At 32.7% G+C, this 13,943-nt stretch overlaps 1 protein-coding gene across 11 annotated transcripts in view; it reads left to right on the top strand.

Annotated features, from left to right (window-relative positions):
• The window catches only part of PTPRD (protein tyrosine phosphatase receptor type D), a 397,236-nt gene that overhangs the window by 130,108 nt on the left and 253,185 nt on the right, over nucleotides 1-13,943 (top strand). The window lies entirely within an intron of this gene.

Raw genomic sequence — 13,943 nt, 5'->3', positions numbered from 1 at the left:
AATAAAATAGGAAACTTCATTTTAAACTATTTTTTTTTTGTTTCCTTCATCATGTGGGTAGCGTTTTGTTTTCTCCAAATGTACGGTAATGTGGCACAAAGAAAGAAGCCTTTTATGTGTTTTAACAAGCTAAGTGCCATTATGAAAGAGGTATTAATGGATTTATTCTAATTCTAATTGGATGTTAAGAAATATTAACACTAAATCATAGATAGCATTTGCATAGAGGCTTATTACAGGTTTGGTTTCACAGGTAGAGTAGAGTAGAGTTTAGCCTTGCAATGGTAGCTGTAGGTAGTTAAAAGTTGGAGATATAGATAGGATCTGCATTTTTAATAGTTTCTGCATAACATTTAATCACTCTTTTGAAACATACAGACTTAACATTGAAACACACACCAGACTATTGTTCTTCCATGAACAAATGTGCTCAGTACAGCTCTGAGTGAGCGCAGATGACCACCAATACAAAGAATGACTGAAGGTAGAGCATAACTTCGTATCTTAGGTGTGCTCATGCTTTAACTGGTAATTTTCAGCCGTCATAGTAAGCTCCTTTTTATTTATTTATTTATTTATTTATTTATTTATTTATTTATTTATTTATTTATTTATTTATTTATTTATTTATTTATTTATTGCAGAACTGAGGTAGGTAGATGAAGTATGTACTACTCACTTCCTTAATTCCTGAGGCTGGATTACAGTGGTGTTACCAGTGTAGAGTAACATTGTATATAGAAAGCCCTACCGCAATTAATGGACCTATATAAAAAAAATGAAGTGATTTGACTGTAGTAGGGGACTCAGAATGTAGACACTTAAGCATTTTTATATTAATGCTTTCTGTCAAAAATGTGTATTTAGCCTGACTCGTAAATTTTACATATTTATTTTTGCAGTAGTCACTTTAAAATACATCAAACATTTTGGATAGTGCTATGTAGTATTCATATCTCAGTATGTGTCTGTCTTTGTTGCTCTTAAATAGGAAAAATATCATGCATTTTTAGTTTGTGAATATTTTACATTTGTGCAGTGATTCAGCAGGGTATTTCTTATATACAACTAAACAGGTAATGCCAGGAAACAGAATAGTTAATGTGCCATACGTACTAAATAGAGCTAGAGGTTAACAATTCATTGTTGTCATTATTTATAAAGGGAATGGTTTCTGTTTATTCTTTTGATGGCAAATCAGTCAGAAAACAGAGGTATTACACTTCTATGTGAGTTGTTTTAGAAGTTATATTCAAACAATTATATGTATTATCGTTTACGACTTTCAAAAATCAATAACTGCTAACAACAATGAAACAAAAACTCACATAAGGCTTTCTGTGCCAATTTTCATATTCTTTAAAAATCTTTTATTATATATCTTAAAAAATAATTTAGATGCAGACCGTTTTTACGTTTTTAGTTAACAGAATTGGAACAGGATTCAGCAAACTTGAATTTATTTGTTTTCGTTTAATTATTTTCGATTTATTGTGAAGACTCCAAATATTTTAATTTCTGCATCACAAATCCAAGTAGTATAAACTGTGATCTGTCAAGTTTCTCCCCTCTCCTCCCCTTACCCCTCCACTTCTCCCTCTCCTTCCCGTCCCCTTCCTCTCCCTCTCTCCTTCCTCCTTCCCCTTCCTTTTCCATTCCCTTTCCATTCCCTTTCCATTGCATTTATAAAGTCAGTGGGCTTTGTGATGATTATTTTATCTTCTACTTATCTTCTATTTGTTAGAGTCTATAATAAAATTAGCCTTGTAAAGGTAATACACTTCAGAGAGGACTTCCTAGAGAAGATTATAATAGATATTAGTGTACAGAATTGAATTGAAAACAAATGGTCAGGTAACAAAAATCTAAGGAATATGTCATGCCAAAGGGGGAAAAAACAAAACAAAACATAACAAGACAAAACAGACAAACAAAAAGATTAAAACAAATATCTAAGAAATTTAGATTTTTGGAGTTCAAATATGCAAGAAATTCTGAAGAACTGTATGTAATGCTAAATCCTTTCTGGAAATTAATATGCAATTCAGATTAGTTTTTGCTGTAATTATTTGGTGGCAGATAAAGAAAAGTTTAATGAAAAGTCAATTACTTAAACTACTTGAATCCCATACAGCTTAAATATGGGGTCCACGTTCTTATATTTTTATATATATATATATATAAATATATATATATATATGTATTTATATTTTTATATATATATAAAGCCTCATTGAGAGAACCTCACTAAAATCAGAGAATCTGGATGTAACTTCATAATAAAAAAATTACTTCAAAGATTTTTACAATGTTAAGTTTGCTAGCTGTGTGAAATTATATATATATATATATATATATATATAAAGAGTAAAAAACAAAAAACTGAAAGAGGCAGAAGGCAGAAGACACACTACAAATTATTGTCTTTTATAGGCTGTAATGAGGGTGTGATTGTGCTAAAAGCAGTTGAGAGCCCAGATAGAAATCAAAGCTAGAAACACACTATATGCATGTATATATATATATAATATTCGGCTTCCATAAATGCTGTACCAGCTTGTTAAGAGGATTAAGTTTAATAGCATTTGATTTTTCAGCACTTTCTTTTTTTGTTTGCTTGCTATTAATTTGCATATAAATGAATTGTTACGAGATCATTTCTAGTGTCTTTAGCAGATTGTGTTTAATACATATTATGCTAGGTTTAGCTCCTTGGAAACAAATTCCGCGTTCCATGTGGAGTAGAGAAGTGGCATATGTCTGTAAAAGTTAATTTCTGAATGGGCAGATGAAAAATACGAAGACTACGAAGTGCTGTTAAGTTAGTTACCTCATAATATTCATTTTGAGGAGTAAATATTAGTAGAATTAGTAGTAATGTGGTTTCTAATTGACCATGCTCTCAGTTACAAAGCGTAAATGTTTAATGTGTTTAATGGAGAGTATATTAAATTTAACCACTGCTTCAGTTTTATTCTGAAGTAGTGATCAACAGGTCTGAGAAGACATTCTATTTAACTTCTTTTGAAATCAACAAACAAGAAACTGTGTTTTGCAAAGTACAAAGTACTGCTAAGGAAGTATCGATCCGATACCTCCTAATTTTTTCTGGCCATATCACTTACTTTCATGGGGCAGACGACCACCCAGGATGACATATTACGGAGAAGGTAACCAATACAGAAGCTGATACTGATTAAACCTGGGAAAAACTTCTGTGTCTGACATCTACCCTTTACTTGGGATTATGAATAGCTGCACGAGACTTAATCCTGCTCATTTTTTTTTTTAACATGTGTTTATGGAGATAAACACATTGGAGATGTTATTGGAGATGAACAATGTTGCATGCTGTGCAGCCAGCAAAAAACATGTAGGCTGTTGACTGTAAAGCAGTTGAACTTTAAAATAAATAACACAGTTTAGTGTCTTATTTTTTTATATAAGGAATTGAATTATTTAACCCCAGCTGAATTCAAATATGAAAGCAGACAGACTTTCGTTGTCTGCTGAAAATGTGAAGGGGAAAGCCGCTCACTGCTGTTCTGTTGTATCATTTTCTAACATGCAGAGGTAAACTAGAGTAAGCTGTTGAATAATCTCCATTAAATACCATATTGTTGTTGTATTAGTAGTAAAGAGAAAAGACTAAGTTTGCCACCTGTAAGTTTATCTGATGCAGTTTCATCACTACAGCATAAAGTTAGTCAAATATAAGTAGATAAGAATGTAACTAAGATAAGAATATATGCTGGAGACAGTTTGGCTGGCTTTGTTGTCTGGTCACATAACTAATGTCTGTGTTACTTGCAGTGGCACTGATACAAAGGATACTGGAAATTTTCATTTGTGTAGTTTTAATTATGTCATTGCTTTGCTTAATTAGATATAAAGTATTACTTTGAGACAACAAAAAGAACAAGAAGATATTAAAAAAAAAAAAAAGAGAGAGAGAGAGAAAGAGAGAGAGAGAAGAAAGGAAAGAAAAAAGTGGAAATGCCATTTTATAGACTCAATAATTCCAGGAGACATATTTCAGATGCTATAATGTAGGATGAAGACTGCTAAGAGTGGAATTAAGTTGAAGGCAAATGATTGATCATATAGTTTCAAAATAATCAAGACAGTTTTTACTGTTTGATGTTTTAAAAAAAATATAAAAATAAAATAAGTGACCCCAACTTGCGGTAAGGTGCAAGGACTAGTTAAGGATGAGAGTGGGAAGGAAATTATAGCAGAATATAGTACATGTTTTAGAATTAGAAGCAGGAGCAAGCAATATTGTATAGAAAAATGTGCGCAACAGGAAGGAGTAAGGAAGGAGGCAATGCAGGAACTGAAGCCAAAGTTGGCCCTAAGTTATGAGTAAGTGCCAAAGGGAAGAATATGATAAGGCATTGGAGATGGGACCATGTCCAGGACTGTTAAAGGAACTTAGCATGGTGGAGTTGGTAACATAAGAGCAGAATCTGAAGAAGGTGAATGGAAGAGTAGTAAAACTCTGTTCTGCACAGCCTGAAAATAAAATCAGGTTTCTTGGTGTCAAGGATTCCTTTGCTTTATAACAAATAACCTCTAAAACACAGTGGCTAAATGGTTGGCTGTTTTTTGCTGCCAGACAGAGGTACTAATTTAATTGACTACAAACTGCATTATACTGCGGCTGCTTCTGCACATCAGCAAAAATGTGCTGACAACTTGGAATGAGTAGAAATATGTATTATACTGCAGGATTCCTTTTTTTAATAGGAAAAACAACAACAACAAAACTTTGTAAAGATTGGTATGTGTGCACTGACAAGGAAGTGCTAGAATTAAAGGTATCATAATCTTGTATTTTCCTCATATGCATTCTTGATCATATGTTTATATCGATTTTTATTTTTATTATTATTTTTTTTCCTGTGACTCTCTGCATCTAGCAGTCCAGGCTTTTATCAATAAGCCTTTTTCATCTTGCATTCTTTGTGGAAGTTATACAGTGAATACATCAGGGAGCTGCAGAAAATAAAAGCCCTTGAGAGGCCTATAGTAAATGTGGACGGTGTCCAAGGTGTTAAACAGATTGCAGAAAGTGGTCACTGATTGAGTTATGTATTTTTCACACTTGGGAGCCTTTGGGAAATATGCAGAATCATCATGAATGGTGTTAATTTTGCCACTAAAATATAATTGCAGCTTAATTAAATATTTTACGGCATGCATTTGATATATTATACTCACTTTCATTTTGTGAGTGAAAAAGGTCAGTGATAGTTATATGTAAACATAGAAATAACCACTTTTTGCATACATCAGATGTTCAAATTTGAGGGAAAAAATGAGCTTCTGAGGAAATGAAGCATGCCAATCTGTCTGGATGTAATGCTTACCTGACATGTATAGACAAATACAGATTCAAGTTATCACAGAATCATAGAATGGGTTGGGTTAGAAGGGGCTGTAAAGATCATAAAACTCTAGCCCTCTTCTCATAGGCAGGGATGCCACCCACTAGATCAGGTTGCCCAAGGCCCCATCCAGCCTGGACTTGAACACCTCTGTCTGGCCTTGAACACCTCCATAAGCCATTATAGGCCTGTTGCCTTTAAAATCAATGGTATTTCATAGAATCATAGAATATCCTGAGTTGGAAGGGACCCTTAAGGATCATCAAGTCCAACTCTTGACACCGCACAGGTCTACCCAAAAGTTCAGACCATGTGACTAAGCGCACAGTCCAATCTCTTCTTAAATTCAGTCAGGCTTGGTGCAGTGACCACTATTTATTATTATGCAATTGCTTGCTTGTTCCTCCTTCATGGTTCTAGAATGTAAATGTTTTATTATATGTTACAGCGTAATATACCATGTAATATAGATTCAATTATACAGAATAATATATTATTAGTTTATAATATGAATATATTACTATTACACTATAGAATTAATATATCAAATTATATAGAATAATATTACATTATTCTATATTGTAATATAATATATCTATATTGTAATATATGAAAAAGAAAAGTATGAAATATTGAATACTGTAGTCATAATTCTGTTGTTATGTTGCGTATTTTGTTCCACTGGCAAGCAGAATCTGAAATTATTCAAAACTAAAAAATTATGTTGAAAGGGTGACTGATATGTACAATGCAAGGATGGTCTCAATATCTGAGAAAACCTTTCTAGAAGATAAGAAAGCATACTGGAAGCACGTCTAGTAGTATGTCAGATTCTGGTAGTAGATTGACCTTTTCAGGTATATTATGAGCTCCTTAAGATGCCATATATCCTGACCTGTTACGCTGAATGGACAAGATGGTAGATAAAAGAGTAATTGTATGATTGACATCAGTCTCCTAAATTGGGAAGTATCTTATGTTGGTGGTTAAAGCTTGAACACGTATTGTGGTTTTGATGTAAGCTCTTAAGTTCTAACTGAGCTGGAATGTGTTTTTTTCTCCAGCTGTTATACTTAGATTGTAAACATTTTAAAGAGAAAGTTTATGGCAGTAAACATTATTGGAGGAAGACTATTGTCCCTGTTTTTGATGGATATACCAAGATCAGATCCTGTTTGAGGAGGGCACTAAGTGTTCTAGAAATATTAAATAATGTTGATGAGTGGGTGTCTTTAGAAATGAAAAGTGAAAGAAGGAATGAAAGTTTCTGTAGTGTTTCCTTATCTTTCTGTTTTGAGGTGAAAGCCATTATTATTTTCTACTTAGTTATGATGATGTTCTTAATATTTAGGTTAGTAAATGAAGGACCAAAGAGTTATTATTACCCAAGAAGTTTTATTTCAAACTATTATCTATTAATACATAACAGTAGATGAATCTTCAAATAATGGAAAAAAAAGTAGCTCACTCTATAATATAGTTTTCTTTATGTTGAATCTGAAATTCATTGCAGTATTTCTGAAACATAATTTTACCCAAATATGGAACTGTCTTCGGTTCTTCAGCTGGAAATCCTCAGAGGTAATGCTAGATTTGATGAATTAATTCGGTCACTTGTAGAAGAATTGCACCTCAGTAACACCTAACTCCTATTTAATTCCAACAATTACATCACCACTAGCATATCACCATAAGCAGATTCTGAATAGTAGTGAAATAGTAGTGAAAGACTGCCTGAGTATAAAGTTCAAATTTGGTCCTCAGAACTGGGAAACTAATGTAGCTTAAGACAATGCTGTAAAATATGTAGTTCTTATTTTAGACTTTACAATTCTTTTAGTAGATCAGAGGATTATAGTACAGGTAAACTCTTATATTAACGAACAATCAGAAACATAAATGAGTTAGATATTCTGTACCAAATCTCTGAAAAACATCACTTCTGTAAAAGGTTAATTATTTGTTTTCATTTATGGCTGAGATTCTAAGACAGAAGGACAACCAGAGGGCTTTGTGAAAGGAAAACATATTAATTCTAATTTAATTGTGGTCATCCTTCTCTACATGCTTCTGTAGTGTGTCTGGTTATTACAGGTTTTCTTTTTTTGATGTTTTACAAATGTTTTCTTGCCTTAGCAGCTACTTTCCTGACTGCACTAGTGCTTTTAATTTTGAATTTGAGCTTTCATTTTACTCCAAAGCATTTAAAAATAACATACATTTGGACTATTTGAATTTATAAGTGGACCTCTACTTGTACATGCAATTGTGCATCATTATGAAAGAAAATAATAAATTAATTCTTTTTTTTTTTCCACCATGATCAAAAACATACCATGTGAATGTTTTCTTTCATGACATATCTAACAAGTCTGAACAGCAGTGTGAAAAGAGATTACGTTCACATGAGGCATTTTCAATACAAGCTAAAATATAGCTGTACATTAACATGAACATAAATTTAAAAATAATTTAATAATGATATATATTACTTACCTATGGGTCAGGACAACTAAATTTATTCAGGGCAGTCTTGAATCTGATATTTTCCATTTTGGTATCTGTAATATACCTGTGCTTTTAAAATAAAAATATTTGTATATAATATTTATACATTTTTTTTCTCCCGTAACAATGTACTAAGAAGTATAAAAACAGAAGACTACAAATGACCATGCCAGAAAATACACAATTCATACTCTTTCTTTTTTTGTTCAACATGCATACATATACCTAATAATATTAAATACACCGATCATATATGCTAATAGTCCTAAATGCATTGTTAAGCATTCTAGAGGAAAAAAAATGTTTAGAAACACCAAAATGATTGTGCAACAGTAATTAGGATTGAATAATCATTCAGATATGTACTTAGTGCTCTTTATTTTAATGGAACAATTTGAATTAATAAACACTTTTTTTTTTTTTTGGACAGTAATAACGACAGTATATCTTAGCACATAATTAACTTTAACAAACATAATAAATAATAAGTCTACTGAGCAGCAGTGGCAAAATTACAGTACCTAATTTCTTTCGACCTTGTAGCCTAAAAGGAAAAGAAATAATTTATTTAAAAGAGTTATTAGATGCTGTTCCCTTTCCATTATTATTTACCCTTTAATTAGCCTGATTTTGATGGATTTTTTTTTTTTCTTGATTTCTATCAGGATCACTGGGAAGAGAATCAGATTCTCAAATTGTAATGAGACTGATTGTATTAGTCATTAAAAAGAGAAATTAAGGACTGCTACTGCAGTAGCCTGGATGTGTATGAGCATCTGGAAACACAAAGGTATGATGAAGTGGTACAAAGTATGATGCTCAACAGAAATGGAGGTGTCCTATATAAGGATTTGCCAAGAACTGTATGTGGCATCACTTAACAGGAATTATTTTAAGTACAGGCAGTGAGAGTTTCCACCTCAGTGTAACTTTTTTATGCTGTAGGATCAGATCTACATTTACTCACTTTATCAAAAGAAAATGATATGTTTCCTTTTATTCCTCTGCCCTCTCTTCTGCATCTTGCCATCCAAAAATGAAAAACAAAATAAAAGCTAATATTTAACATTTTTTGCTCCTGATAATTGTTTCATTGCTTATATAGTTTAATTATAACAAGGGTAAATAATGGATGTCTTTTGTATAGTTGTTGAAATGCACGTGCAAAAAGTTACTCTTAGTTGCTGAGCAAGAGCAATACCCGGTTTTGAATTTTATTAAATTAATTTATTTCATCTGGTGTTGAAACTTTTTTTTTTTTTTTAAATTAGCTTTTTAAACTTTTTTATGGTGAAGATTCAACTTAACCACCAATACAGGTTTGTTTCTATCTAACAGGAAGAAGCTAGGTGAAAATGTATGTTTAAGAACTTTCACAACTCCCATTCATTTATCGCTTTTCGTGCAGAGTAGTTTGAGCACCTGTCACCTAGACCAGTTATTTCACTGCCTGTTGAATGTGTTCTGTATTCTCTCTCTCTCTCTCGCTCTCGCTCTTGCTCTTTTTTTTGGTAGTAACTAGTAAGACTTGATTACAGTTACTTGGTATGGTAACACTTTGCTGTAGTGAAGGTATGAATAGTACCAGATTATAGCTATTCATTCCACTCCGCTGCAATCAGGGCTAATTTTCCACACTAGTGCATAATGTAGTAGCTTGCAAACGTCTGTTATTGTTGGATGGGATGTTATTAATACCTGATCACATTGCTGTAAATGCGTGCTGCTTAATTCTTAACATGAATCTGAAAATAATGGGCCAAATTTTCTGTAAATTTTAGCAGTGTCACTGAAATTACTTAGGTATGAACTTCTTACAAGTGAAGAAAATAGCCACTCTACTCAAGGAAACACCTTATTTATACATGGTATGCATATTTACTGGTTTCCAAGAGCAAGGAAACATTTTACATAATTACAGGTGCATAAAATATATAAAACCTCTTATATGAAGTACAGTGTCAGCTGATGATGGAGATGATTTTCTAACAGAATGGAACAAAATTATTTTCAAAGGAGTTCAGTCAGTCTTTAAAGATTGCCTAACAAGAACAATCATTTAGAGGAATGTAGTTGCATCAGAAATTTATTTGCATCTCTAATCAAGTTTTACAGCAATATTGAAGTTCAAATAATCTTCCAAAATGTCTGCTCGTAAATGTGGTATAAATGTAAATGCTCATTTGTGTTTATTGTAATGTATCTTATAGAACTTCCATTTTGTGAGCATATTTGTGGGAACTTAAAAAAAAATAAAAAAATAGTCCTGAAAAGCAGTACCAGGTGCGACTGGACTCATTCACAATCATAGAAAGTCTATCAATAAAGGCAAAATGCTGGCCCCCTTTAGGAATACCACTGATTTCTGTGGCACTAGGATTTCACCTTACAGCAAAACTTACGTCTTAGTCTATGACCCACAATGTTTTAAGAATAGTGGAAACATTCACTGGAATATGATCAGAAAGCCTAAGAAATAACTGTTGACTTCTATCAAAAAGGACTTAGATTCTCTTAGTTTGGTATATCAATACTTTTGTCATTTTTGAGGTTGTTACTGGTCATTTGTGGCTTGTGTAGATGTACTCTGGATCTCCTAGCCACTAGGCAGGCAGGGCAGCCTGATGGCCTGTGTCAATCGTGGTGTAAGATACCTGTGGCTACATTGGTAGCTGCTGGCAGGTTCTGTGGCCAACAGCAGCTGTGCTACCTTGCCTCACCTGACACTAGGTAACGTGTGGCAGACATTGCAGGGGTGGCTGCTGAAGAAGGACACTCAAAGGTGAGGGATGCTTTCAGCACTGTTTGGATTGTTGGGTCTTTTTTCTCTCTGTTATACACATACACAGGTTAGCCATGCCCTCAGAGGCAAAAAACATTGTATAATCTGTGTTTTGTTTACCATGGAAAGTCATATACTCAACTATTTTTTCTGTTTGTTTTTGCTTTTTATTGGCTGCTAATTTGGAAGAGTGGTCTCAAAGCATGATCATTTATTTGAAATAACAGTGGTTCTTATTTATGGAAAGATATCTTTTTAGAATTAGATTACCTCTGATTTACATATACTTGCAACGAGTCCTTTGTCTATAGGCTGAGACGGTAACAAACACAATGTAGTAAGGGTCAGAAACAGAAAGAACAATAAATGAATATATTTTCAGAAATATTAAGTAAAATGTCACCAATTGGAGTTCCTCAAACAAAACAGGTACTGTATGGTGAAGGTTATGAACTATGCTTACTCCACTGAGCAGGTATATTCCTGAATATCAGGGTAGATCTAATTGAATAAGCATAGCAAAAGACTTATCTGCTGATGTTTCACTGCAGGCTGATACAAAAGGTCAACATGTAAAGATGACCATACCATACAACTATCTATGGAGCAGAAAGAAAGGACACAAAAATTTTAAACCTTGTATGTATCATTGTTAACTGTGTTCCTGGGCTAAACACATAAAAATACATCTAGTACTCTAGTGAGGTTTACTTTGATGATTTCCATCTCTACCTGCAAAAAACAAAAAACAAACAAATAAACAAAAAATTATATTGGTTCTTTTCTCCACTTTCCTTTTGTTTTGCTACCATATATTGCATTATATTATTGTACTGTTATACTGAAGAGCACTGTTAAGAATAATGGGAAAAAACAAACAACCAAAAACTTTTTTTTCTTAAGCTGCCTGCTCAGCAGTTTAGTGCTAAAAGTAAAATAATCAAAATATAACTTTTCTAAATATTTCCTGCTAACTCTATTTTTTTTTTTTCCAGTTATGTGCACCAACACTGTGCAGAATTATTTAACTACCAAAAGCTTTCTTTTAAAGGCATTCAGTGAAGGAGCAATGTGCAGAATAATTTCTTTTTGTAATCACATGAACAATACAGTAATTCATTCAAGAGGTTCTACTATTATTATTTGCATTGCATGTTAAGGAACACAGAGTAAATTACAACCTTTCAGACAGCCCTAAGGAACAAGCAATGTTTTTTTACATGTTAAAGCCAAAGCTTTAATATATATGTGTGTGTGTGTATATATATATATATATATATACATACACATGTGTATGTAATAAATCTAAGTGACTGACTGGCTATATATCCATATACCAATATGTGTTAGACCTATGGAGCTATCTTGGTTCGGGTTATCTTCTGGAACTGTTTGACCCGCACTTTCTTATTTTCTTTTCTTTCTTAGCAATGTTTTTCATTAAATAATATGTGTTTTCACTTAGGTTTTCATTCCTGTCTTTCTCAGACAAATTATTCTCATACTTGGGCATTTGAGGCCAACCTTTTTGTGTTCTTTTTGGTCATGCTATATTCTTTGTTTCTCCAGCTGCAGTAGTATTTGTGTCAATAGTTTCAGGTATGAGAAATGCATTTTTAGTTGACTTCATATATCCAGAAGGAAAACAAAACAAAACAAAACAAACAAAAAAAACCTTTTGCCACTATACAGATTTTATACTGCTTTTGTTTGATTCCTGTGACGAAATTGTAGCTGTGATGGTGATCAATGTAGGCATTTTCTACATTTTGAATATGCCTTTGAGATTAAGACATATGGAAATTGGGGTTAATAAACAGCAAACCCTAGACTCTCGGTTATTTTTCAGAAGACATTCAGCTATTTTAATATATACTTAAATAAAGATTTAATAAATTTCTAATTTCCAAACATGTAGAAGTAAACATATCTATACATATTGAAATGGTTCTGTAAATTAATGTTTTAACAGAATATTAAAATTTACATGGCTGTAAAATTAAGACATCCTTTTTTTTTTTTTTTAAAAAAAAGGAAATAACACGAAATTATACACCTCTGAATTTGAATTTTGATACAAGTCGATATATTTTGCAGAAATAATTAGTTGCAACTTCATAGAAGATAACCACTTTCAGGACATACCTCCTGGTGTCAAAATGAGCAGTTCTTAGTCAGTACACTCGTGCAATGTACTCTGATTTCTGTAGAGAAAAGGGTGTTAATTAAACCAACATTTTGTGGTACTGATTTGCAGAGGACTGCAATTTTCAAAGGCTAATAACTGCCAAATAGCTACCAGTCCTCACTGGCACACTAAAGATTCGTTTGACATCTTTTTCCTTTCCTTTCCTTTCCTTTCCTTTCCTTTCCTTTCCTTTCCTTTCCTTTCCTTTCCTTTCCTTTCCTTTCCTTTCCTTTCCTTTCCTTTCCTTTCCTTTCCTTTCCTTTCCTTTCCTTTCCTTTCCTTTTCCTTTTCCTTTTCCTTTTCCTTTTCCTTTTCCTTTTCCTTTTCCTTTTCCTTTTCCTTTTCCTTTTCCTTTTCCTTTTCCTTTTCCTTTTCCTTTTCCTTTTCCTTTTCCTTTTCCTTTTCCTTTTCCTTTTCCCTAATAGAAGTGTCTTCCTTGGTACAAGTAGATAGGGCTTTAATATTTTGCAGCCCTCTTATTCAATGCACGAGCATAAATCTCGATTCAAATTTTGTAAATACAGTGACAGTTACCCTGACAATACTCCTCCCTCTGTTCTGTGACATATGTAAGTAGCATTATCCTGGAAGTAAGGAAATTGAGACATGGAGGTTAAGTAATTTGCCTGAAGCTAAACAGCAAGCAATTAGCAGAGATGCGATTAGAATTACAAAGTTTTGGCCCGCAGCCCTCTCTTCTGTCCAGTAGCCAACTGTCTCTTTCATTGTTTTTGTCTTCTGATTTCCTCTCCTGAGACCAAACTTCAGTGAATTTATCTTCTAAATTTTCGTACTATGTAGGTATGAACTAGGAAGGGAATCATAGCTAGATCTGATAATGCTTTTTATTGTCATATTGGAAAGCCTGTAAAAGGAAAAAAAGAAAAGCACAATCTTTGTTGGTAGTTTTGTATTTCAGTAATTCATATTTTTATTTTAAAGATGGGAATGGACTGCTATTTCCAATTATGACTGAGCTTTTAAAGTGAAAATTGCTACGACAGGGCAAATAGATTTTTATATTATTTTTATTTTATTTTATTTTATTTTATTTTATTTTATTTTATTTTATTTT

Source organism: Anas platyrhynchos, chromosome Z, assembly GCF_047663525.1.
Source record: "Anas platyrhynchos isolate ZD024472 breed Pekin duck chromosome Z, IASCAAS_PekinDuck_T2T, whole genome shotgun sequence".
NCBI lineage: Eukaryota > Metazoa > Chordata > Aves > Anseriformes > Anatidae > Anas > Anas platyrhynchos.
This window is presented reverse-complemented; position numbering and strand designations above follow the sequence as displayed.